Source organism: Phascolarctos cinereus, unplaced genomic scaffold (genome assembly GCF_003287225.1).
Source record: "Phascolarctos cinereus isolate Bilbo 61053 unplaced genomic scaffold, phaCin_HiC Scaffold_3;HRSCAF=262, whole genome shotgun sequence".
NCBI classification, from domain to species: Eukaryota; Metazoa; Chordata; class Mammalia; order Diprotodontia; family Phascolarctidae; genus Phascolarctos; species Phascolarctos cinereus.
In genome coordinates, this window is record NW_027555736.1 from 14,015,008 (window position 1) to 14,039,130 (window position 24,123).

General features: G+C 40.6%; 1 protein-coding gene across 2 annotated transcripts in view; it reads left to right on the top strand.

Annotated features, from left to right (window-relative positions):
* The window catches only part of PRKG1 (protein kinase cGMP-dependent 1), a 1,361,110-nt gene that overhangs the window by 446,560 nt on the left and 890,427 nt on the right, over window positions 1-24,123 (top strand). The gene's annotated exons all lie outside the window — the stretch shown is intronic.

Genomic DNA, 24,123 nt, shown 5'->3' on the forward strand with positions numbered 1-24,123 from the left:
AGTGAAATTTGTTTACTGAGGCAGCATCTTTTGTGTCTCAGCAATGGAGGAAAAGTACAAATGTTTAGATAAACCTAATTCAGCTTAAACTCATCTATTTTCTATTCCTGGATGCATGGGTGAGAAAACCTTAGAGGACGAAATTAAGTAGATTGGAGACCAGAAGACCATGGCCCCAAGATGAGGAGGAATGAGCCTGATGTGAAAAGTGTTCCACTGTACAAGATGCTTCCACCATATGGATGTCTCATGGGATTTTGGAGCCAGAGGGAACTTTTGGATATAGCTTCTAAGCCAGTCCCCACCTTCAAGGAGGGAGAAGCTTGGGAGTGGCGAGAGGAAAGGTCTGGCCCAATTATACAGGGGGTTTGCACCAGAGCCAAAACTAGAACCCCAAGCTGTCTAATTTCTAACTCCTAAGTTTAGCGCTGTGCTGAATTCCCTCCAACAGCCCTACCAGGGTGGCTTTAATATTCCCAATCACATAGCCTATTGTCTTGCCACTAATTTCTAGACATAACTGAACACAGAGCTGGGAGGGTCTTTAGAGAGCAGCTCTATTACTTGACAAATGAAGACCAAAGCTGAGGGAGGTCATAGGATCAATCAGTGAATCCACAACAAATATATATTAAGTGCCTGTTACCAACACTGCTAGGTACTGGGGAAGCTAATGAAAAAAATGAAACAGTTCCTGCCCTGAACTGGATTATATTCTGTTGTTGGTAAAACATAAACATACAAATAAATATGAACATAAGCACAAATGAAATAAAAGATAATTGGGGTGAAGGATAGGTGTGCTGGCATGTGAGGGGATCTGGAAGGCTTCATGAAGCAAGTTCTAGGAAGTGAAAGAGAGGAAGGTATGCTTCCCAGGCATGGGGTGCAAGGGTATGGAGGGAGGTGAAGGAATGTTATGTGTGAAGAACTGCAAGTGTGTCATGCATAGAGGGGAATGAAGAATCCAAACTGGAACCTGATCCACGTACTAAATTGCCAAACAAAAGAGTTTCTATTTTGCCCAAGAGGCAGTAGGAAGTCATCAGACTTGGTAGGTGGGAGCATGGCCAGTCAGATGTTTTCTTCAGGGCTGCTATTTTGACTGATGTCTGGTAGATGGACTGGACAGGGCAAAGATGAGGCAGGGAGAATTAGGTGGGTATGACAACAATCCAAGTGTGAACCTAAAGCAGGGAGGTAGCCTTATGAGGAGAGAGGATGGGATGGATGCAAGGGGTGCTTTTGGAGATGGAATCCTCAAGACTTGCATCTGTTTGGATATCTGGAATGAGTGACACGGAGAAGTCATTTACTAGGGGGTAGGGTCATTTACAGGCAGCTAAGTGGCACAGTGGATAGCACACTGGGCTTGGAATCAAAAGACATATCTTCATGAATTCAAATCCAGACCCAGAGACTTAGAGGTTATGTGACCCTGGGTAAGTCACTTGACTCCGTTTGCCTCAGTTCCTCACCTGTAAAATGGGCTGGAGAAGAAAATAGCCAAGCACTCCTATATATTTGCCAAGAAAACCCCAAAATGGGCTCACAGAGTGGAACACAACTGAAATGACTGAACAGCAACAATGAAAGGGTCATTTGTGCTTACTCACTTCTTGTTGCCCTCTGCTACATGGATAAAACCAAAAGGACTAGCTTCACAGCTCTGCTTCCCAGCAAAAAGCAGGCAAGTTTGGAGGAGCGACAATTTTCTGCAGTGGGGAGAAGGGGGGATGGGGATGAGTCATTTGTATCCTCCTGGAGCTCTTCATTTTTGCCACATTTTTGTGTTTTCCTTTTTTTGGTCCTTCTCACCTCATCAGTTTCGCTAACCTCCTTTTGTTCCTAAGGTGAGATAGATAGAGAGTGAGAGAGAGAGAGAGAGAGAGAGAGAGAGAGAGAGAGAGAGAGACAGACAGACAGACAGACAGACAGACAGACAGACAGACACAGACACAGAGACAGAGACAGAGATAGACAGATACAGAGAGACAGACACAGAGAGACAGAGAGAGAGAGACAGAGATGGAGAGAGATGTATGATAGCTTCAGCAGATTTACATTTCCTTCACAGTTTCAGACCTACTCAAATATACCAATGCTGTCCCATGCTCACAGCTTCACTCTAAATTGTAGCTTGTCTGTCGTGTACCACCTGGTAATAGCAATGCTCAGGTTTTGTGCTTTGCATACTAGTCAGAATGTACACCTATAGTTAGAGAAATGGGGCAGTACTCATTCACCTTGGAAGATCTTACTCTCTTTCCATATGGTGGCTCTTTCCAGAACTTAAGCAGTTCCAATATTCTACATCAAATAGCATTATCTACTAATGTCCTCCAATTTTGTGCTATAAATAAATTGTGAATGGACTGTTTAAGAGCACAAACATTTTTCTTGTTTCAGTGACATCACATAATGTATAGGACAGTGTACTTGGGGTCAAAAGGATCTGGATTTAAATTCACATCAGATATTATAGTTGTGTGGCCATGAATAAGTTATTAAACTATCTGGGCCTCAGTTTCCTCATGTATAAAATAGTGAGTGAGGGTAGACTCAGTGGTTTGTAAGGGCCCTTCCAATTCTAAATGTATGATTCTATGCTTCTTTTAAGCCAGGGGTTCCAAAATATTGTGTGTGTGTGTGTGTGTGTGTGTGTGTGTGTGTGTGTGTGTGTGTGTGTGTATGCTAGATGTCTTTGGCAATCTGATGAAGACTATGCATTCCAGCATAATGTTTTGAAATGCACAAAATTCAGTAAGATTACAAAGAAAAGAACAATTATATTGAAATACAGTCATCAATACACATAAACCCACCCCCCAATATACACACAGTTAAGGATACTTGTTTAAAGCACAAAAATTAATTTAAAAAAATATGTGTCTTTGTGGGGAGGGTTAGACTATATGACATCTTAGGTCCTTTCCAATTCCAAGAATCTCTGAATCTCAGTATCCTTCTCCCACTGATTCCTTTAGTGAAACAGTAACAGTTTCTGCTACATTTCCATAGAGACTTGTGGCTTTAGAATGTGAGAACCCAGGCTCTGCCACTTATGAAACAGAGAAGTCAGTTCCTCCTCTCCAGGACTCAGTTTCACGTTAGACTAGATGACCAGATGGCCTTTAGGGGTTTTCTTCCAGTTGTTGCCCACATGGACCTGCTATATGGAGGGCACATCCACAGAATGACAGATTTCCACAAAGCTCTTTTAAGCCTGATTCTCAGAGGAGGTCAGATCTTTTTTACATGTAAAGGGCATAGCAACAAGGGTGTAGGGGTCATTGGAGGCATTTTTCATTCTGTAATTCAATTTGACCAGTGATATCTTAACAAAAAGCATTAGTGAAAAAAAGAAACTGTAGATTCCCTCAGTGAATGTGGGACATCAAGTGAACTGAAGCCACCATATTAAAAATCTAGCACCGCCTTACCTGTACAGCATTTGAAGTTGTCATCTCTGCTTTTTTTTTTGGGGGGGGGGTTTGTTTTTGGCGAGGCAATTGGAGTTAAGTGACTTGCCCAGGGTCACACAGCTAGTAAGTGTCAAGTCTCTGGTCTGAGACAGGATTTGAACTCAGGTCCTCCTGACTCCAGGGCCTGTGCTCTATCTGCTGCGCAACCTAGCTTCCCCATCTCTGTTCTTTTACTGATATATGGGTACTTAGCCAATCATTGCAACATTATGCAAAAATCCATCTTCTGCTTTGTGGATGCTCATATTACTATTGGCATACGTTCTCCAAGTTTGGCAGTCACCCAAAGAGGAAATTACAAAAGACCATAGAATCCTGGGATCATTGTGGAATCCCTTAGCGGAATGCAAGCTCTTTGTGGACAGGGATTTTTGCATTTACATCCCCAGCACCCAGCACAGTGCCTGACACAGTAATCAATGTTTGCCAGTTGTGTGACTAATCAATGATCCACAGAGTTAGAACCAGGAAGCACTTTAGAAGCCTTTTTGGCCAACCCCCTCATTTTATAGAACTAGAAACCACAGCCTGGGGAGGGAGAATGGTTAGAGAATTTCATACATGAATTTGGGGCAGAGCTGGGAACACAAAGGCAGCCCTGCTGACTTGTGGTCATCCTCATCGCATACTGTTACAATGCTATGCAGATTGTATTAGATTCTTCATCTAAATACCTATCCACATCTTTTCATACAATTCATATCAATTATATTCTCCTCTAAAGTCTTGTTTATTCTGCAAAAGAGACATTGGAAGGTAAAGGTCATACTTATCTACAAATATTTGATCGACTTTCCCCTGGGAAAGGGTTAAAACTTATGCTGCTTTGGTCCCAAAGGGCAGATCTCATAGTAATGGGTGGACAGACATTGCAAAGAGTTAGAATTAGGTCTGGGCTATAGAGAGACTTACTGATTCAATATCCATCCAACCACCAAGCATTCATTGAGTGCTTACTGTGTGCCAGGAACTTTGGAAAGTCCTAGGGGTATAAATACCAAGTACAACTTAGTATCCTCAAGGAGCTTCTAATCTAACCATCCCCAAATAGAACAAACTGCCCCCAGAGGCAGAGGCTTCCTCTCCCAGGAGGCTTTAAGCAAAAGCTAGGTGACCTTTCATCTGGTATGTCGCAGAAGGAATTGTGACCCCCAAGATCAGCTCTCCTTCCACTTCACCATGGTACCTCCCTTATGAAGACTCATTGATGTTTACAGCATTGTACCATTCTCATGAATTCCCAAGAAGAAACACAAAGGAAAAGTCTTTGGAGAATCCTATAGATTCATTTCTACAACTCTCTACTATTTCCCCCATCTTCAAATCTTGACTGGTAGTTGTGCTAAACGTGCAGAGCCATGGAATCCCAGAACTGGAGTTGAATTCAGAGGCCATCTAGTATAATACAACCCCGCCCCCACTCAAAGAATGTCCCATAGTGAACTTGACAAATGATATCCTAGCTTTGACTGAAGATTCTCCAATCAGAGGGAATCCACCTCCTCTTGAGGCAGCCTGCCACATATTGGGAATTCTCTAATTATTAGGATTCCCTCTACCTCATACTGAGTCCAAAGGTTCCTCTTTGCAATGTCCATCTATTGCTTCTGATTGTGTTCTCCAGGTCAAGTACAATCAGGCTAATCTCTCTTCCATGCCATAATGCTCTTTTGGATTGACCTGAAAAGAACGAATCTGTCAAAAATTCATTTCCCGAATCACATATCCAGGATTTTTAATACTTGGGACAAGCACCTTTGGTTGAGAATGGGCAGGAGCCTCAGGACACCGGTAAGAGACAGCTGCTTAAGAAACCACAGAATTCTGGGTGAAAGGAGAGTCCACTTCTGCCTGAATCTGGTAGCTTTCTATTTTATTTTATTATTCTGTTAATTATGGTAGAAGAAATTTCCTAATTCCCATCCTCAGGTTGGCCTTATATGGGTTTAAAATGTATCAAGACCTGCCTGCAGACTTGATTGACTCAGGCAACTAAAGGGCTCAGGCAGTTGACATCACTCCTAAATCACTTGAATAAAAAAAAAAGCCAGGGAGGCTTCAGCATTGCTCTGGGATTTGGCTGGCAGACCACAATGGGCAACTGAGAGGCAGGGGAACTTCTTTCATCAGCATCAATTCGAGGTGCCACAATATACATCCTTTCCTCCCTTTTTATTCATTCTTTTGTTTGTTTTGTTGTCCATTTATTTGTTTTTGATATTCACTTTTAAAAGAAATTTGAGTACCAAATTCTCTCCTTCCCTCTAGCCTCAACCTACCCATTGAGAGGGCAAGCAAAATGATGCCAATTATAAATGTGAAGTGCAAAACATATTTCCATATTAGCCATGTCACAAAAAAGCAAGAAAAAGAAAGTGAAAAGTAATCCTTTTGATTATCATTCTCCTGGTATGGCTGATTGTTAACTGTGAAATGATCTATGAGTGTCTCATTTCATTACAGTATTGAACCCAAACTACCAGGAGCCTTGCCTGAGTCAGAGCTAGCCCAGGACACCAATGGAGTGCTGAACCTTTTGGTTTCCTTCATATACTCTCAAAGGATGGCAAGTCTTGCCAGTCTTCTGCCAATTCAGTCTCCTCTGAAGGCAGCTGGCACCTTAAAGCAAAGTCCAAGTCACTCTGTCCTGGTTCCTGCCCTGCAGAGTAGTCATTCATTAGCTCATTCATGTCTAGCTTTATTTGTAACAGGACTACCACAGTTCTATAGTGAGTTCTTCCCCCCAGCTTCATAGAGAATACGGGCTTTGTAATTAGAAAACCTGGATTCAAAACACAGCCCTGCCCCTTATCTTTTGTTGACCATGGACAAAATCTGCACCCCCCCCCAAAAAAAAAGAAAAAAAACCCATGATAAATGACCATCCATGCTGTTTCATTGAAGCCCTCTGATGAAGAGGAGCCTACCTCCTGAGGCTGGGGCTGCTGCAGCTTTCCCTCTTTGGCCCTCAGTTTCTCGATCTATAAACTAAGGGAAGGTGTCAGATGACAGCCTCTGAGATCTCCTCCAGCTCTAAATCTGTGGTCCTGTGATGTTTTCATCCTCTGTTACATTGGGAAGCTTCCTCTTACCCTAGCCTGTTACCATTAACCAGGGATGTGCGGCACCACACCTTTCTCCAAATAAATTCCTGTTACTTTGGTCAGATTTCAAAGATACTTTAGATTGATGCCATATCACCTTTGTTTTGTTCTGTGTATTTGGTTAGTCCTAGCAGCAAATGGATGCTTCTTCCAGGCTGGGGATTGATTTCCTCCCTCCTACCTGGGAAAGGCCTTCCACCTTCATGTTGCTTTGAGAGCATTCCATCTCTGCTTAAAGCCAGGAACCCTGGCTGTTATTTGTTACTGTTGTCTTGGCTGTTTTCCTCAGTGTTTTCTCACTTTTTTTTGAAGCCAGAAAAGGTACAGGGCTAAATGCAAAGGTTACAGGGGATTTGGAGGAGCATGAGAATGGCTGAGACTGAGATTCAGTATCTGGGTCCTGGCTGAGGTCCAGTATGGTCTGGGGTGGTCTTTCTTATATGCCTCAAGGGTCTGGTTTACAACATAATTTGTCTCTAGGATGCAAGCCTCAGGCTGATATACCACACCTCATTAAATCATTGCAAATGTGCAAGAAACTGTTATGTAACCATGAGCAGTATTTTTCCCCTCTGTACCCTCTATGCTCCATGGCCCCAGAATGCTACTTCCTGTCTTCATTTGCCTTAATGAGTTTGCTGCCTTTTTATTATCTGAATAGTCAACAGGCTATAAGGAAGAACTTTCCTTATGGATCTATGCTTTTCATTCTTCCACTGAGAGGAGATTTCCTGTGACTAGGTATTTGTATCTGCTAGCTAGGAGACGGCTAGATGGGAAGAAATGTTCCTTTTGAATTTTGAGCTGTCTCAATTCCAGGGGATGCAGTCTGTTAGGCTAAAAGCAAACTACGAAGCTTTTATGAATCCAGGAAGCAGAGTGGCCTACGGGAAAGAACGCTGGATTTGGAGATGGCTTTTCAAACACTTACCTTGGAATGTTTTTTCACTAACTATCCCTAGGACCTAAGGCAAGTCACTTCCCCTCTCTTTGCCTCAGTTTCTGCATGTATAAAAGGAAGATGATGGAGCACATAATCTCTAAGATTCCTTCCACTTCAAACCTATGGTGCTTTGGAGTGTTTGTCTTGAACTAGGGGGAAGAACTAAGAGTAAAAGATGTAATTTGCAAAGGGATAAATGGATGTCTCAGAACTGACCGGCTCTTCTGAAAATGAATGCCCTCTATTGTTAACTGACATATGTTAACAACAGAATTTGTAGCAAGGCAATCTTTTTATTCCTCCCTAATAGATTCTCTATGTCACTTCTCACAGAAGCTTTCTAAAGCTTCTTTTCTCTCTTCAGGGCTCACACAGCTCCCTCTTCCCTCTCTCTTTGAGCTAAGGAATACATCTTTTGCTTTACTCAGACAATTGAGGCAATACACCCTGAGTTATCTCTTATATTCATTTCATCTTGAAACACCTCCACATTATCTCCCATGCTGTCCTCTGTCCCCCCATCTCTGACAATGATGTGGCCCTTCTTTCCAAAGATAATCCCTTTACATGTATATTGATCTCATCCCCTTTCATCTTCAGCAGATTGCAACAACAGTCATCCCTCATCTCTCTGGAATCTTCACTCTCTCCCTATCTACTGGCTCCTTGCCTACTTATTGACTTCAAATGTTCCCAACAATTCCCTAACTTTGAAAAAAACAATTATTAGAACCTGCCATTCTGAAGTGGTCTTCCTATATCTCTCCTATCTTTCTCAGCCATATTCTTCAGAAAATGTATCTACCCTCTCTTCTTTCACTTTATCTTGCTTATTCTTCAACTCTTTGCAGTCTGGTTTCTGACCTCATAACTCTACTGAAACTTCTTTCCAAAGTTATCACCAACAGCATGTCAAACCATCAGCCTGTATGCTACATTTGACACTGTTGAGCACCTTCTCCTCATGGGTATTCTCTTCTCTTTGAGTTTTCTTTACAATGTCTTCTCTTGGTTCTCCTCCTACTTGTCTGACAATTTCTTCACCATCTTCTTTGCTGGCCCATACTCCATATAACTACTGGTGTTACACAAGATTGTCAAAGATTTTCCTCTCTCAAATGTTTCTTTTGGTAACCCCATTGAAATCTATGGCTTTAACTATCATCTCTCAGCAGATGATTCCTACATTCACATATCCAGCCCCAGTTTCTCTCCTGAGCTTCAGTCCTCCATCGCCTGGTGCCTATTGTTTATTTCACACTGGATGTCACAGTAATATTTAAAATGCAACCAAGATGGGACTTCTCATTGTAAGCACCTAGGTGGCACAGTTGATAGAATGCTGGACCTGGAATCAGAAAGGTCTGTCTTCAGATCTGGCCTCAGACACATACTAGCTTTGTCACTGCAGCGAATCATTTAACCTCTGTTTACCACATTTTCTTCATCTGAAAATATAATGATAATAGTAGTGCTTACCTTCTGGGGTTGTTGTGAGGATCAAAAGAGACATCTGTAAAAAGGTTTGTGAGTTTTAAAGTGCTATCATCACTACTGTTTTCCCCCTTAAACACTCTTCTTTTCCAAGTAATTTTTTGGAAGGAACAACCAAATGATAATTGAGGAATTGGGAAAAGTTCCTTTTAAGGATAAAATGATTCCCCTTCCATGGACATCAATTAGAGGCTGGATAAGCACTTGTCAGGGATGTTGTTGACAGGATTCTTGTTCAGGTACTGATTGGCTAAATTTCTCTGATGTTCTCTCTACTTCAGAGCATTTGTGATTTTTTCTGAAATCATTCCTATTCCACTCTTTCCTTCCAATATTTCTTATCATTTGCCAAGGTCTTGTCATCACAGATCTTTCCTGGCCTCATTGTTTTAGTTCCCTTATATTGGTTAAAATTTAACTTAATGACTTCTTTTTTGGGGAAGGGCCCTGACCCTTTCCTAAAATTTGGGATGCCTACTCATCTGATGAGTAACCCATTTCCACAGCATCTCTTGGACTGGTCATTTCTTGAGTTGGCCAATCGGCTGCATTCCATAGCAATTCTTATTCATTTCTATTATTGAGGGAGACTTTTCTGACATCCCATAGTTTTAATGGTATCTCCATATGGAACTTCTAGGGCCCATTGTATTTAATTCCTCATTTTTATTTTTCATTTTTTGTTCTCTCAACTTTTCAGTAAGTTTTTATCTTTTTGTTTTTACTCTAGTACAGTGGTTGCTTCCTAATGTTTGTTGAGTATTTCTGTTCCCAGAACGGGCTCTCTGGAATTCTAGCCTGAGTGCTACCCATTTCAGCAAACCTCCATCTCTAATCTGTGGCAGCTGAGATCTCCAGGAATGAAATATTTTTAGAATCTTTGGCTGTGGTTGTTTCTCTCATATCCTCTCTGAGGCAGAGCTGACAAGTGCAGTGATTAAGCGAACAGTATGATGTTGAAAAGACAATGCCCACCTGGTTAAAAAAACAATAAAAAAAAAAGGTGGGGTCTGAGTTGGGTGGAGAGTGAGCAGTAACTGAAAAAGCCATCTGGGGGAGAACAGGAGTGTTGGTGTTCCACTGAATCTAAGGAATGAAGTTCAGCCAGAAAGCCAATGTGTGGAAGGCAAGATTTAGACTAGGATGTCTCTATGAGATCTGAAAATAAGACTACAGAGACAGTGCAAGAGAGTTGATGATTTGCCTGGCTCAACCTGTTCCCTCAAAGTCTTAGTCTCTCAAGTGACAAGGACACATTGTTGATGTAACAGATTGGTGATAAAGTAGCTTGGTGGCACGGTGGTCTGAAGTTAAGAGCACCTGAATTCAAAATCTGCCTCAGATACTTTCTAGCCACATGACCCTGGGCAAGTCATTTAACCTCTGTCTGTCTCAGTTTCTTCAAGTATAAAATAAGGATCATAATAGTACCTATCTCACATGGTTGTTGAGATACCATCTATTCATTACTTAATACAGTGCCTGGTACATAGTGCCGGATGAATTGCCATTCTCTTCTCTCCCTTTTCTCTCCCAACTTTCCCCCAGTAAGGATCTATGATCCAGTGTGGTCAGGTCTCTGTGGTCAGACTATAGAACTGTTGAATTCTACACTGTTGACCCCAAGCCCAGGTAAACAGGGAAAAAAAAGAAACCCCAAGATTATGTTGACAACATCTTGACCAATGACTGAATTTTTCACTTTCTTTCTGGAAGTTCTCAACAGCTTAGGAGCCAGTCACTGTATTCCCTCCATGGAGGTATAAGAGGTTCAACAGGGCCCATCATTTGGCCTATTTGATAGGATATTACCTTATTTTATTGTTGTTCCCAAGCTGGCTTCTATTGTTTGCTCAGGCATGGCTTCTTAGTAAGGTTAAAATTACCTGAGAGGTTCAAATAAATCCTGGTCTCATTCCTTTATTACGAAATAACAAAAGGGAGTACTCACCTGTCACAGTAGGCATCTACTTCTTGGAGCTATTTGGACAGAGGGAAAAAAAAGCCTTTTAAAGTCTAAAAAATGATAAGACCTTTGATTCTTAATGTTCTAGGTTCATAACTCAAAGTTTTTGGAGTTGGAACCATTTTATACTCTTAAAAATTATTGAAGACTCCCTTCCCCCAAAGAGCTTTATTCATATGGGTTATTTCTACAGATGTTCACCATATCGGAAATTAAAACATCTTCCTAGTATTATGAAAATAGTTTTGACCCCATGCACCTCCCAGATCAACCTTACTTTGAGAACCACTGGTGTAGAGGTTAGAGAGTAAACCTTGAAACCAGGTAGATCCAGTTCCTGTTTGCCATGCACTTATGGTGTGAGCCGGGACAATCACTTAACCTCTCACGTCCCAAGAAACATAAGATTTTAAGTTGTAGGGGAGGTATCGATTAGCAACAACAGAAGATATTTCCTCACATGGGAGTTCCCCATACCCATGAAATTACATTTCTAGCATCTATCCCTATGAAGTTTAACAACATTTTACATGCATAGTAATAAAAGTTAAGCTCCTTGAACACAGAACATATTTATAATTTTGTCTTTATGTTCTTAGTACTTAGCATATTGTCTAACATATAGTAGATGTTTAATAAGTGTTTGTGGGATTCAATTGAATTATAAGAATAGTGCAGTGTAGGGCAGGGGTATCAAGCTCACAATTCCCAAGTGTGGCAGGAGCCAGATCAAAATATAGTTGGGAAATGGTTAATAAAATAAATAAAAATACAATACAATAAAGACAATGTTAATTCATGGTTTTCTAAGTCACTATGAAGCCAGTAAGGAATCATTTCTATTTGAGTTTGTCATCACTTGTGTAAGGACTTTTGGACTGGCATTTAGGAGACCAGGAGTCAAATCCCACCACAGCCACTTAATAGCTCTTAGGTTTTATAAAATCATTTGTATCTCTCTGAGGCTGGGCTTCCTTGTCTCTACACTGAGAATAAACATATTCACATCTGCTATGATTGTTGTGAGCAAAGCTCTTTATAAATGTGACTTCTTCTTCTCCTTCTTCTTCTTCTTCTTCTTCTTCTTCTTCTTCTTCTTCTTCTTCTTCTTCTTCTTCTTCTCCTTCTTCTTCTTCTTGTTTAGTGATGGCAAGGTAGTCCTTATCCAACAATACGATACAAAAAAAGAGCCCTGAATTTGGAATCAGAAGAACCTAGTTGAAATTCAAATTCTGACATTTACCACTTGAGTACCCTTGGATAGCTCATTGAACATCTCTTGGTCCCGATTTTGTCCTCGGTAAAAAATGAGGGGGGTGGAGCGTATTACTTCAAAGTTCCCTTCCAGCTGCAAATCCATGATATGGTGTGAGTTCCGATCTGAGACTTCAGTAGTATGGAGCACTTCCATCATGGAAGCTTCATCTACCAATGATGCTAGATAAGTCATCTGGAAATCTAAGTGTTAGAGGTTATCTGGGACACCAAGAGGGCAAGGGCTTTGTTTTGAGTGCCACTCAAGCATGAGGTAGAAGCAAGATTTGAACCCAGGTCTTTCTGTTTCCCAGGCTTGCTCTTGGGCCTCTGCAGCAGGCTGCCTTGTTGGCATGACTATAGGAGATGATTCAGAAATGTTTCTTGACTTGAGTTACACAGTGGAAATTTCCAAAGTTGGTTTAATTTTCTTTCTTGGGGGTAAAGACAAAACAACAGAATTTCTAGCTGTTCTTTCCACATGACTTTAAACAAACAAGGAGTAATGTGGCCATTTGCTCTGAAAATTTCAGACCATTTTTCATTTTCATGGTGTGTACTTCTAGCTTTGCTTAGCACAATTGTATATAAGCTGTTTTTTTTTTTAAACTGCCTCTGGATTTGATACACTGGAGATACGTAGGTGCAAATAAACACATGCACATTGACAGAGACTCTGAGATACAGACAGAGGGAGAGAGACAGAGACAGAGATATAGGGAGATAGAGGTTATCTGAATATTTTGAATTCCATATATGTGTGTATATGTACACATACAATCACACATATTATATATGTAACTTTGGAGTATATTTACATACACGCATATATACATATGCACATACACATACATATACACATGTGTGTGTACGTGTGTATTCCAACTCTATCTTGGAACCTGTGGGGTGTGTGTGTGTTATATGTCCATATATACTTATAAACACATACATACACACATACACAAGATTTAGAGCTGGAATGGTCCTCAGAAGTCCTTCATCCTCCAATTCCTTTATTTTCTTGTGAGAGGAAACTAGGGCACAGACAGATTAAACGACTTACCTAGGGTCACATGGGTGGAATTCTGGCTCTAAATCCACAGCTCTATCCACAGTACCATACACCCTCTCCTAGAGGTCAGTTTGAATCTCCTCTGGAATTTTAGAACATACCCCGAGGTGCCACACGTGCGTATACATACACATATGTATGTACGTGTGCATACACAAGTACGTGTACAAGTATATTGATTTTCAGTCATCTTCAGTTGTGTCCAATTTGTGATTCCATTTAGGCTTTTCTTGGCAAAGATACTGGAGTGGTGGGGCAGCTAGGTGGTGTAGTGGATGGAGCACTGGCCCTGGAGTCAGGAGGACCTGAGTTCAGATCTAGCCTCAGTCACATAACACTCACTAGCTGTGTGGTGGTGGGCAAGTCACTTAACCCCAATTGTCTCGCACACACAAAAAATAAGATACTGAAGTGGTTTGCCCTTTCCTTCTCCAGCTTATTTTATACATGAGAAAACTGATTATAGATGAGAAAAACCCAACAGGGTTAAGTGACTTGCCCAGGGTCATACAGCTAGTAAGTGTTTAATAAATGTTTGTGTGATTTGATTGAATCATAAGAATAACATAGTGTAGGGCAGGGGTATCAAGCTCACAGCCCAAAAAATACCCAAGTGTGACTGGAGCCAGATCAAAATTTGTGTGTGTGTGTGTGTGTGTGTGTGTACATTCACGCATACATATGTGCTTTTATATCCATATAGTTAATTCTTTCATTAGCCTTTTAATTTTCTATTTAAAATACTTCCTTTGTGAGTTTTGTATATGTGTTTGTGCTGTCTGTGTGTTCATGTAGGTGGCATACATGAGGGTCGAGGAGAATGTTGCTTAGGTTTTCATTGGATTTCTGGGAACGATGAGAGACAGCAACCTGGCCCTTTTCATGAGTTTGTCCTACATATGTGGCGTATGTGCTGTGTTTTAACAAAAAGGTAATTAAAACTGTCTGATCTGGACTGGTGATTTTGACATTTCAGTTGGAGAATGCTCTTAATGTTTGATATTTAGATAAGCACTTGAAATGTACTTTTAGGATATTTTGTAAAGCCAGGAAATGAAAACCAGAACTCTGAGGAATGAGCAAGAGTCATTGGGCTAAAAAAAAATCCTTTTGAGTAACATGGTCCAACAGATGTTTAAGCAGACGACTAAAACGTTTCTTGTCTCCTAATGAATTTCCAAGAAAAGTGCCTGGTGCCGAGCACAGTAACGAATCACTGAGGGGTGCAGGCCTTCTGGAGGAATGATGGAATGGTGAAAGACAGCTAAATGGAAGGGCTTGAAGTCATTTAGTCGTTCAGAGAATGTGCTGAGAAGATCTCTCCCCCCACCCATTCCTTCCCCCCTCCCATATATACATTCACACAGACTGCAAGAAGTTGAAAATCAGAGGACTTCCTGTTGTTTAAAAGTAGACATGTACTCCCCCTCCCACTGCATGCCTCTGATCCACCTGTCTTGTTTTAGCCCTTTCTCCCCTTTAGCGTACCTCCTTCTTGATGAATCCACTTCAGGGTAAAGACAAAATGATGACATTGCCATTCACAAACATTTATTACAGGGTTGCAGATTTAAAGCTAGAAGGGACCTCAGAGCTCGTTTAATCCAAAGCTTTCACTCCTTTAGTAGATGAGTAAATGGAGTGACCCAGAAATGGCAAGTAGGTGATCCAAGATCACACAGACGTTAAGTAGCAGAGCTAGGAACTGAACTGAGCACCTCTGACATGAAATCTGGTCCCTTCTACCTTGTATCTTCCTGGTGTAATAGAAAACATAATGCTAGGGTACAAATCAGACCCCAGGAAACAGCTCTGTAATCCCAGGCATGTCCACTGAATTGAGACTCAGCTTCCTCATTTGAGAATATAAGATAAGCTAGACATATTTCAGGATTTGGGGGAGGATCAATACACACATATCCACACATGTATATGTATATATGTATATACATATAGTATATGCACATATACATGTATATGTATAAGTCTCTGTGTATATCTACATATCTATCTATCTGTCTAGAGAGATAGAGAGAAAGTTAGTTTCTGGCAACCTTTAATTCGTGGTAGCAATGGTTTTCTATCCCTGCCTGGGATAAGTAGCACACCATCAATCTTTGGTTGTAACTGAAATGATGTAGTGGAAGCAAAGACTGAAAATCAGGAGACCTGGGGCATTAAAACTGAGCTCTGGTATTAAATGGCAGAACAAATTGTGGTCTATGATTGTGATGGAATACTACTGTGCTATAAGAAATGATGAGCTCAGTGATCTTAGAAAAAACATGGGTAGACTTGCATGAAATAATGAAGAGTGAAATGAGCAGAACCAAGAGAATGTTATATAAAGTAACAACAATATTGTTTTAAGAACAACTTTGAGCAAATAAGTTATTTTGAATATTATAAATACTCAAATAAGCTATAAATGACATAGGAAGAAAGACGCTATCTGCATCCAGAGGAAAATATCTGATAAATAGAATTATGTATAGAATAATTTTATACATATATACCTATTTGTATCTAATGGTAGCCATCTTTAGGGCAGAGGGAGAGAAGAAAACAAAAGAAATTTACTAATGATTTTGTTTTATATTTGAAAGGAATAGTAATTTGTGTATGGTAGATCTGTAGTTTCATGTGCAATCACCTTTTTTATTGTACTATGCCATGGAAATGCTTGTTTTAATCCATAAATTAAAAATAAAATTGAAGAAAAAAATTACTATGTGATCTTGGACAAGCCTACTTCTTTCTGTGTACTTCAGTATCCTCCACTGACAAAATGAGGTGGTAAGATATACAATAAGATAATTTATGGCTTAACTTTTTTATTGACAGTCACTTATGATGAGCATAGCATGTGACTAGCTAGCGTCTTCAAAATCAAGCCAAGATATCAACTCTCACTCAGTATTAACTGGTTAGTTCTATCTGCAAACTTATAGCTTGAGATATCAGCTTTAGCTCTGGTGTTTACTGGCTAGGTTCCTGCTTTACCTGATATACATCTTCTCCTTCTTCCATCTGTTTTTTGGTCTGTAAACCATTGTGTTCTTTTATTTGCTTTTTGATATTTCATTGTACCCATCCTATCTCTGTAACCAGAACCCCTATAAGGTTGCTGCAACTTCTGTTCTACACTTGCTGATTTTTTTTTTTTTGGTATGTTATGACTTTGATCTAAGCGTAATAAACTTTTTTTTTCCCATATCTCTGCATCATTGATTGAATAATTGGTAACAGAACCTATTAATGAATCCTCAATTTTTGTCAAAAATAAAATTATGTCTAAGGTTCCTTACAGGTCTACCATTGTACCAATCTACTCTATGACAAATGGCAATACAATCTTTTCTTGAAATAGGAGGGTGGGGAGAGGGCCAGTTCCTAAGGCAGCACATTCCCCTTTTAGATAGTTTTCGATACTAAGAAGCATTCATCTGCAGGAAGCATTAATTAGCTGCTTTGCACTCTCCGTCCATTTCTTCTAGTTTTGTCTTCTGGGATCAAGCAGACAAGCCTTCAAATGTTGGAAGCCAGTTATTGTTTCCTACTGAAGTTTTATCTTCTCATTCTTACTTTCTTCAACTGATTCTCTAAGGCTAAATCTTGAATGGACTCTGCCAAAATATCCTTAACCAGTCCTACAAGGCAAGCTACCAGCTGACGGATTAAACTCATTCACTCTTTTTTTGGCCCCATCTAGATCAAGGCTGGGGAACCTGTGGCCTTAAATTTATTGTATAAAATTTCAATTCAGTCAAAAGGCCACACTTAAGATTTAGAAGGTTCCCCATCCCTGATCTAGATCTTTGATTTTACTGAACTCTTGGATAAGGAAAGACTAATATATTGAAAAAGATAATATCAGGATAGCTATTTATTCCAGGATGATTTCTAACTATATTCATAAAACCATTTCATAGAATGGGAATAATAAGATGTTTATGATAATAATAACACACTAATAATTAATAGTACTAGGGGAGCTGGTATTTGAAACCAGGTTTTTTGATAATGAATTTCATGCTCCTTTAACAATAATAATGATAATGATGATGATGATGAAGACGACAATGACAATGACCATGACGACAACAATGATGATGATGATGGTGATGATGATGATGATGATGATGATAAATAGTTTTTGACAGAGGCAGCATAGCAATGTGGGTTGAGCACTGGCCTCAAAGTCAGGAAGATTCATATTCAAATCTCACTTCTGAAAGATCCTGGCTATGCGCTCCTGGGCAAATCACTTAATCTCTCAGTGCTCTAAAGCCTTGAGTGGTTCACAAACTTTTTCGTCTCAGAACCTCTTTACACTCTTAAAAATTATTGAAGATCCCAAAGAGCATTTGTTTATGTGGGTTATATCTATCAATATTTATCTTATTTGAAATGAAAATATCTTGGAATTTTGAAAATAGTTTTGACCTTTTGGACTCACTGAAAGGGTCTTGGGGACCCCAGTGGTCCTCAGATCACATTTTTCTAATTATTTCTAGGCAACTCTCGAAGATGATAGAGTGCCAAGCTTCATTGGTAGAGGGGGTTTCCTCATCTGGGAGTTCTTTGTGCCAATGACATCATAGATCCACCCCTCATCCCTTATTCTTTACTATACATATTTACACAGAGCTTCAAGGTTTAAAATCCATGTAAGTCTCTTCAGGTAAAAGCTGGCTGACCATTTCTTAGGTATTCTAAAATAGGGGTTCCATTCATGGATGGATGGCTTGAGCATCAGTACCCATTCCAGTTCTCAAATCCCAGGAGTCTATTACTCTGTGATATACACGTGTCTTGTACGTTCCTATGTTTGAGCTTGCTCTCTCCCCATTAGAGTATAAGCTCCTTGAGGAAAAGGACTAATTCACATTTGTCTTTGTATTCCCAGCGCTCAGTACAATGTCTGGCACATTTAGGTGCTCAATAAATGCTTATTGATCCTTAAAATAAACCTGTAAGGTAGGTAATATAATTATTTTCATTTTCTGTATAAGGGAAACTGAGACTCAGAGAGGCCTGGTGACTTGCCCATAGTGACGTAGAAAGTTTCTATGGTGGGACTCAGCCAAGAATTAGATTATGTGGATGGTAGGTTTTTAAGCTGATTTTCAACCTCAGTCTCAGAATCAGTATTGACAAGTGTACCACACTGTGTTCAGCATGTTGGTGAGGGAACAGTCCTACATGGTTGAGGAAGACATGGATGCCTCTCTAAGCTGCTGATGGTTTTTGCTACAACAGCCAAGAGTGGTTCTGAATCTAAGACTCTTTTGGTGCCATGTCTCATTTCAACCACAGAGTGAGCAAAACTTGCTTGTAAGGACAATCGAGTCAACCCACTTCCATCAGCCAGCGCTCCCAGCAGTTTATCCTGCTCTCAGCTGACACAGACGCCACAGCTGTTTTGGAAAAAGGGCAAACTGCACCTATTCAATAAATGGCCCTCTCTTGCCTCTGAGTGAGGTATCAGCTGCCCATCAGTGGAGAGGGGAAATTGTGCCAGGTTAAGGGTCACTCAGCCAAAGCATGAAGTTTAAATGAACACAGCAGCTACTGTAGGATAAATTTCAGAAGCAACAAAACCACCTCCCAGAGGTAGAGCCAGTTTTTTTTCTGTAGCTTTTTAAAAAATATACATTTTCATGAGATTCCTAGTTAGCATTTTGGTGAGAAGATATAGAACAAATACTTAGTGGCACTGAGAATAATCATCTATGGGAAACTTCAGGCCCACCAGTGTGGATCCTGTCTTTACTCCTATTATTACCCTCATCTCATTTTTCACAACACTCAGAGGGTTGGGCATTTTATATCCTTTTATACTGAGTGGAGATGGTAGGTAGTGTTTTTGTGAATTCCAGGGTGCTGATTGTTCATATGAAAAATTCTGCCTTTTCACCTTCTGACTTTGAGATAAATAAGGAAAAAATACTAGTCAGTTTATCCTGAACCAGAGTCCTTATGGACAGAGTGGGAAAACCTTGGAATGGGAGTACTCCAAGCTGAGCCCTGCTTCTTACTTCCTGGGTGACCTTGGGCAATTACATCATCTTTCTCTGCCACTCAGTTTGCTCACTCGGAAACCCAAGGGGTTGAGGTAGGTAGTCAGCCTGGGACCTTCCAGCTCTTAATATTATTGTCTTACTTACATCTCTATCTTTATTCGTCTGAGCATATTCATAAAAGAGAATGGAGTAAACCATAAAATTTTCTAGACAATAGCACCTCCTCTTCACCCCTGGTGTTGTGGTAATACTCCATTGGTGGAAAGGTGCCAGGGAACCATCTCTTCATTTCCTACTGGGCTGCATTCCTATGGACTTTTCAGTCATGCCCCCAGGGACCTCATCATCCTGCAAGATCACACTGGCCTAGGTGCTCATCCCTAATCAGTAACCTTTGCCCTCTGATTGTTGGGGGAGCCAAGAGCTCCTACCAGTCTCCATTTAAAAGAGGGGACCTAGGCCATCCATCTGGCCCTTTCTTACCCAGCTGCAAGTGCAAGGTACCTCCCTCCACCACCTTTGATTCTCAAGTGGTTTTGTTCTGAAATTGTGCGAAAGCATTCATTTCTTTGGTCCAACTTCGTGTGTGCCCATGGCTCAGCACCACCTATACCAGACCACTTCTGGGAAGTGTGGTCTTCCTATTTCTGATTTCTTCTGATGGGACCTCACATTCTTGCGGTGTCCCCACACCAATACCATTTGCTTCACTGTGGGGGTCAAGCTGATCATCAGAATGGTTTAGAGTAGGACCACCCTCTCAGGCAATTCTGCCCGGTCTACTTCTTAGGTTCCTAGAAGCAGCCAGCTACATCATACCAGCTGGGGTGCCGGCCCATTCAATGATCACACCTAGTTTAACAGCTATCAAAGTTGCCTTCCAGGCTTTCACAGCTGTCTCAGAATACATAAAGCCCCACCATACATCACCCCAGCTGGCATTCCCCTGCTTTTGCATTCCTCTTTACTATATAGATCTTGGTTTTATAATAATATGTACTTATTGATTTAATTGGTAAAGAAAGCCTCCATCCTTTTTTTCCTCTCTTCTGTTCTCTCCTTCTTTTCTTTCCTTTTTTTCCTTCTTTTCCTTTCTTTTATCCATCTCTCCTCCCCACTCAGCATTCATTGAAAGAGTACTATGTGAATAGAATGAATGAGCATCCCACCCCTTCTCGTCATTCCCCCCTGACTCCTTGAACAAGACGTGCTAAACATCTATTATGCATTACCGGCAACTTTAAAGTTCACTTTAGCTCTGATTGTCGCTATGAAAATGCCCCCTGATGAATTCTCTGTAAAGAATACAGAGGCCAGGTGCCAAGAGATCCCAAATGAGCCTTGATAACTGAAGATTTGGCCTCCCTGACAGCTGGGCAGCAGGGGTAGCCTACAGAAAGATATTGGCCTACCTTCCCTCCATTTGTTTCTCAACTCTTCAGCTCACTGTCAGTCAGATTGATCCAAAGGCGTCTCTGTCTGACAACGGTAAGGTTATCTCGTGTTTGTATGGCGTTTTCCCCATGTTAATCTTATGAGGCACATAGGATGGCTCCCAATGTCCAGACGAGGAACTAAGGAAGGGTCAGAGAGATTAAATGATTTGTTCCTGGTCATAAATGCTGGTGAGTGTCAGACCTGGGCCATGTAACTGGTTCTGTGTTCAAGGCCATTGAATTGTCCATTAGCCTGCATGTACTGTGGAAGGGGAATTCTCCTTGTTGTTCTTGGGCCCAGAGGAAAGAACCCGGAGCAACGGATGGGAGTGACAGGGCAAACAATAACAATAATAACAACATTTATCAAGTGCTTACTATGCGCCGGGTGTTATGCTAAACACTTTATGAATATTTTCTCATTTGGTCCTCACAACAATCCTGGGAGGTGGGTATGGTTATTTTTCCCATTTTAAAGATGAGAAAACTAAGGCAGATAGCAATCAAGTGACCTGCTAAGATTCATACGGCTAGTAGGTATCTGAGGTCAACTTTGACCTCAGGGCTTCCTGACTCCAGGCCCAGCACTCTATCCACTTTTGCCACCTAGCTGCCTGATTAAGGCTCGCAGTGAAGACGAATTTCCCAGCCACTAAAGCTGCCCCCCAGGTGGCATGGTTACCTCACGCGCCCTTCACGGGCAGTTGTCTGACTGAGGCTGGAAGAGCATTTGACAAGTTTGTTGTCATGAGGCTTTGTTTGTGGAGGTGAGCTGGACTGGTAGGTCTCTCCAGTCTAACTCTGAGATTCTGTGCTTCTCTGACTCTCCAAATTAAAGCTCGCTTTTCTACTGCCCATTCCAGCTTACACTAGACTTTCCTTCCCACAGCAAGGAAGGGGAAATGTGGGGTCATTATACATTACAAGAGGACCCCAGGGCTCATGGGGTATCCAAATCCTACATGCTTAAAGAATGACTGGAATTTAAGTACCCCAAAGGACCAAACTATGTCCTTAACGCAATATGTACATGGGCACATGCTAGAGATCAGAGGATCAAAATTTTTATTTCAAAGTAAAATTCGAATGTTTTCTCGCAATTATTTTCATTGAAAATGTATTAGCATAAATAGGAAAAATGATAATAAATTAGTGTAAAATTTTTAATTATATATTTTTTGGCATCAATTCACTCAATTGACGCAAGGACCCTTCTAGTTATGGTGATAATGGTGGTGATGAGGATAACTGAAGTTTATGTAGCAATTTAGGGTTCATCAATCTATTTAAGGGACCTCTTTTATCCTCAGCCATCCCTTTTCCCTGGAACGCCTTTCAGTTACCCCCATTTTCTCTGTTTAGGAAGTTCTCTTCCTTCTATAAGAGAAATTCTTCAACTCTCCCAGGAGATAATCAACTCACTTCAATTCATTTCAATTATAATAACTAGCATTCAACATATGCTGCCTCATTTGATCACTACAATAACCCTGCCAGGTAGGCACCATACTGATACCTCACCAAAGAATCTGAAAGCCACAAACTGGAAGATTCCTGGCATTTTTACACATCTCATTGTAAAATAATAGTATAAAAGTGTGTGGGGTAGAGAACAAAGAAATTAAAATGTTAAATCAAAACTTCAGAAAACCATAGTTGTAACACCCTATTGTCATTACTGCACATTGGCAAGGCAATGATTTTGGCCTACCCATGGACAAAGAAAATAATCTCTTTTTACAGATGAAGAAATTGAGGCCAAGGGAGATTAAATGGCTTATCCTGGCTTACAGAGCTAATATCTGGAGCAGAATTTGAGTTTAAGTCTTCCTGACTCCAAGACAGTACTCTATTCACTGTGCAATCTAACTACCTCAAATCCAATCCAGTCTAATGCAGTCCAGTCCAGTCCAGTCCAATTCAATTAAACAAACATGTAACAAGTTCCTGCAATGTCTAGGCACCATGGTAGACACTAGAACTGCACAATCAAAAGAACTCAGAGTTTATATCCTACAGACAGAGCCAAATACACATAGAATATGTACAATGTCATGATGGAGAGAACAGTAAGAAATAGAAGCATGAAGAAAGACCTCACCATAGGAGGTGAGACCTGACTTGTACTTTCAAGGAAGAACTTCAAGGATTCCAAGTGACAGAGGAGTGAAGGGAGAATATTGGGGTCAGGAGGGCCACATGGATAGTCAATAGTTTTGTTGTAACTGATGCTTCAGAAAGCCTACTACCTCTGTTGACCAGGATGATCTCATTAACTGATTAGAAAAGAGAAGATGATTTTTATCTCTTGTAAATTCAGTTCCTCCTCTACACTTAACACTAGAATTACAACTGTGCCAGTTGATGTTTATACATACGTGCACGCGCGCGCACACACACACACACACACACACACACACACACACACACACACATAAATTTAATTTCAAATAATGCATTTTTATCCTACTAGTTCTATTTTATTTGTCTTACGGATTTAGAAAAAGCATTGTGTCCATTGGTGTGGCTTGGCCCTTCAAGGTATTCTAAATTCTGGTCCTCCTGTTAACATGCTTCTCTATGGACTTACCCCCGGCTTTAGACAGATCGTAAATCCCTTTTCATGCTAGGTGGCACAGCAGATAGAGCACTGGTTCTAGAGTCAGGAAGACCTGAATTCTAATCTGACTTCAGACCCTTGCTGTATGGCCTTGAGCAAGTCGCTTAACCCTGTTTGCCTTAGTTTCTTCATCTGTGAAATGAGCTGGAGAAGGAAATGGCAAACCACTCCAGTGTCTTAGTCAAGAAAACCCCAAATGGAGTCATGAAGAATTGGACATGACTGAAATGACTGGACAACAAGAACAATAACCTTTCACAAAGTCATATATGTGATCTGGGGTCTTCCTCTGTCCAGTTATCAATTATATCTGCCTTAATCTAGAATTCCTACAGGGTTGGGATTATTACTTGAAAGTAGCTTTGTCCATTACCTAGCATGACTCAGTGGACACATGAAATACATGTACCTATATAAACTATATACAAACATGTATATGTGTATTCTTTTTTACTTTGAATTTAGCAAATACCAATGAACACAAACATCTCAATATATACAAAAAGAGCAGAAAAAGAGTATTGTATATGAAAAAATATATAATTTTCTAACACTTCCCATCCTTTTTGAGAACTTTTTTCTTGTAGCCCTATGGTAAGCAGCCCTGCAGATGTAATGTTATCTTTGTCCTGCAGTCTTCTTCCTACCCTGCAAATGTCTCTGTGTTTCTTTTTACTTTTCACATTTGCTGCCCAAGTGACCTCGAAGTTTTGCCTTTCAGCC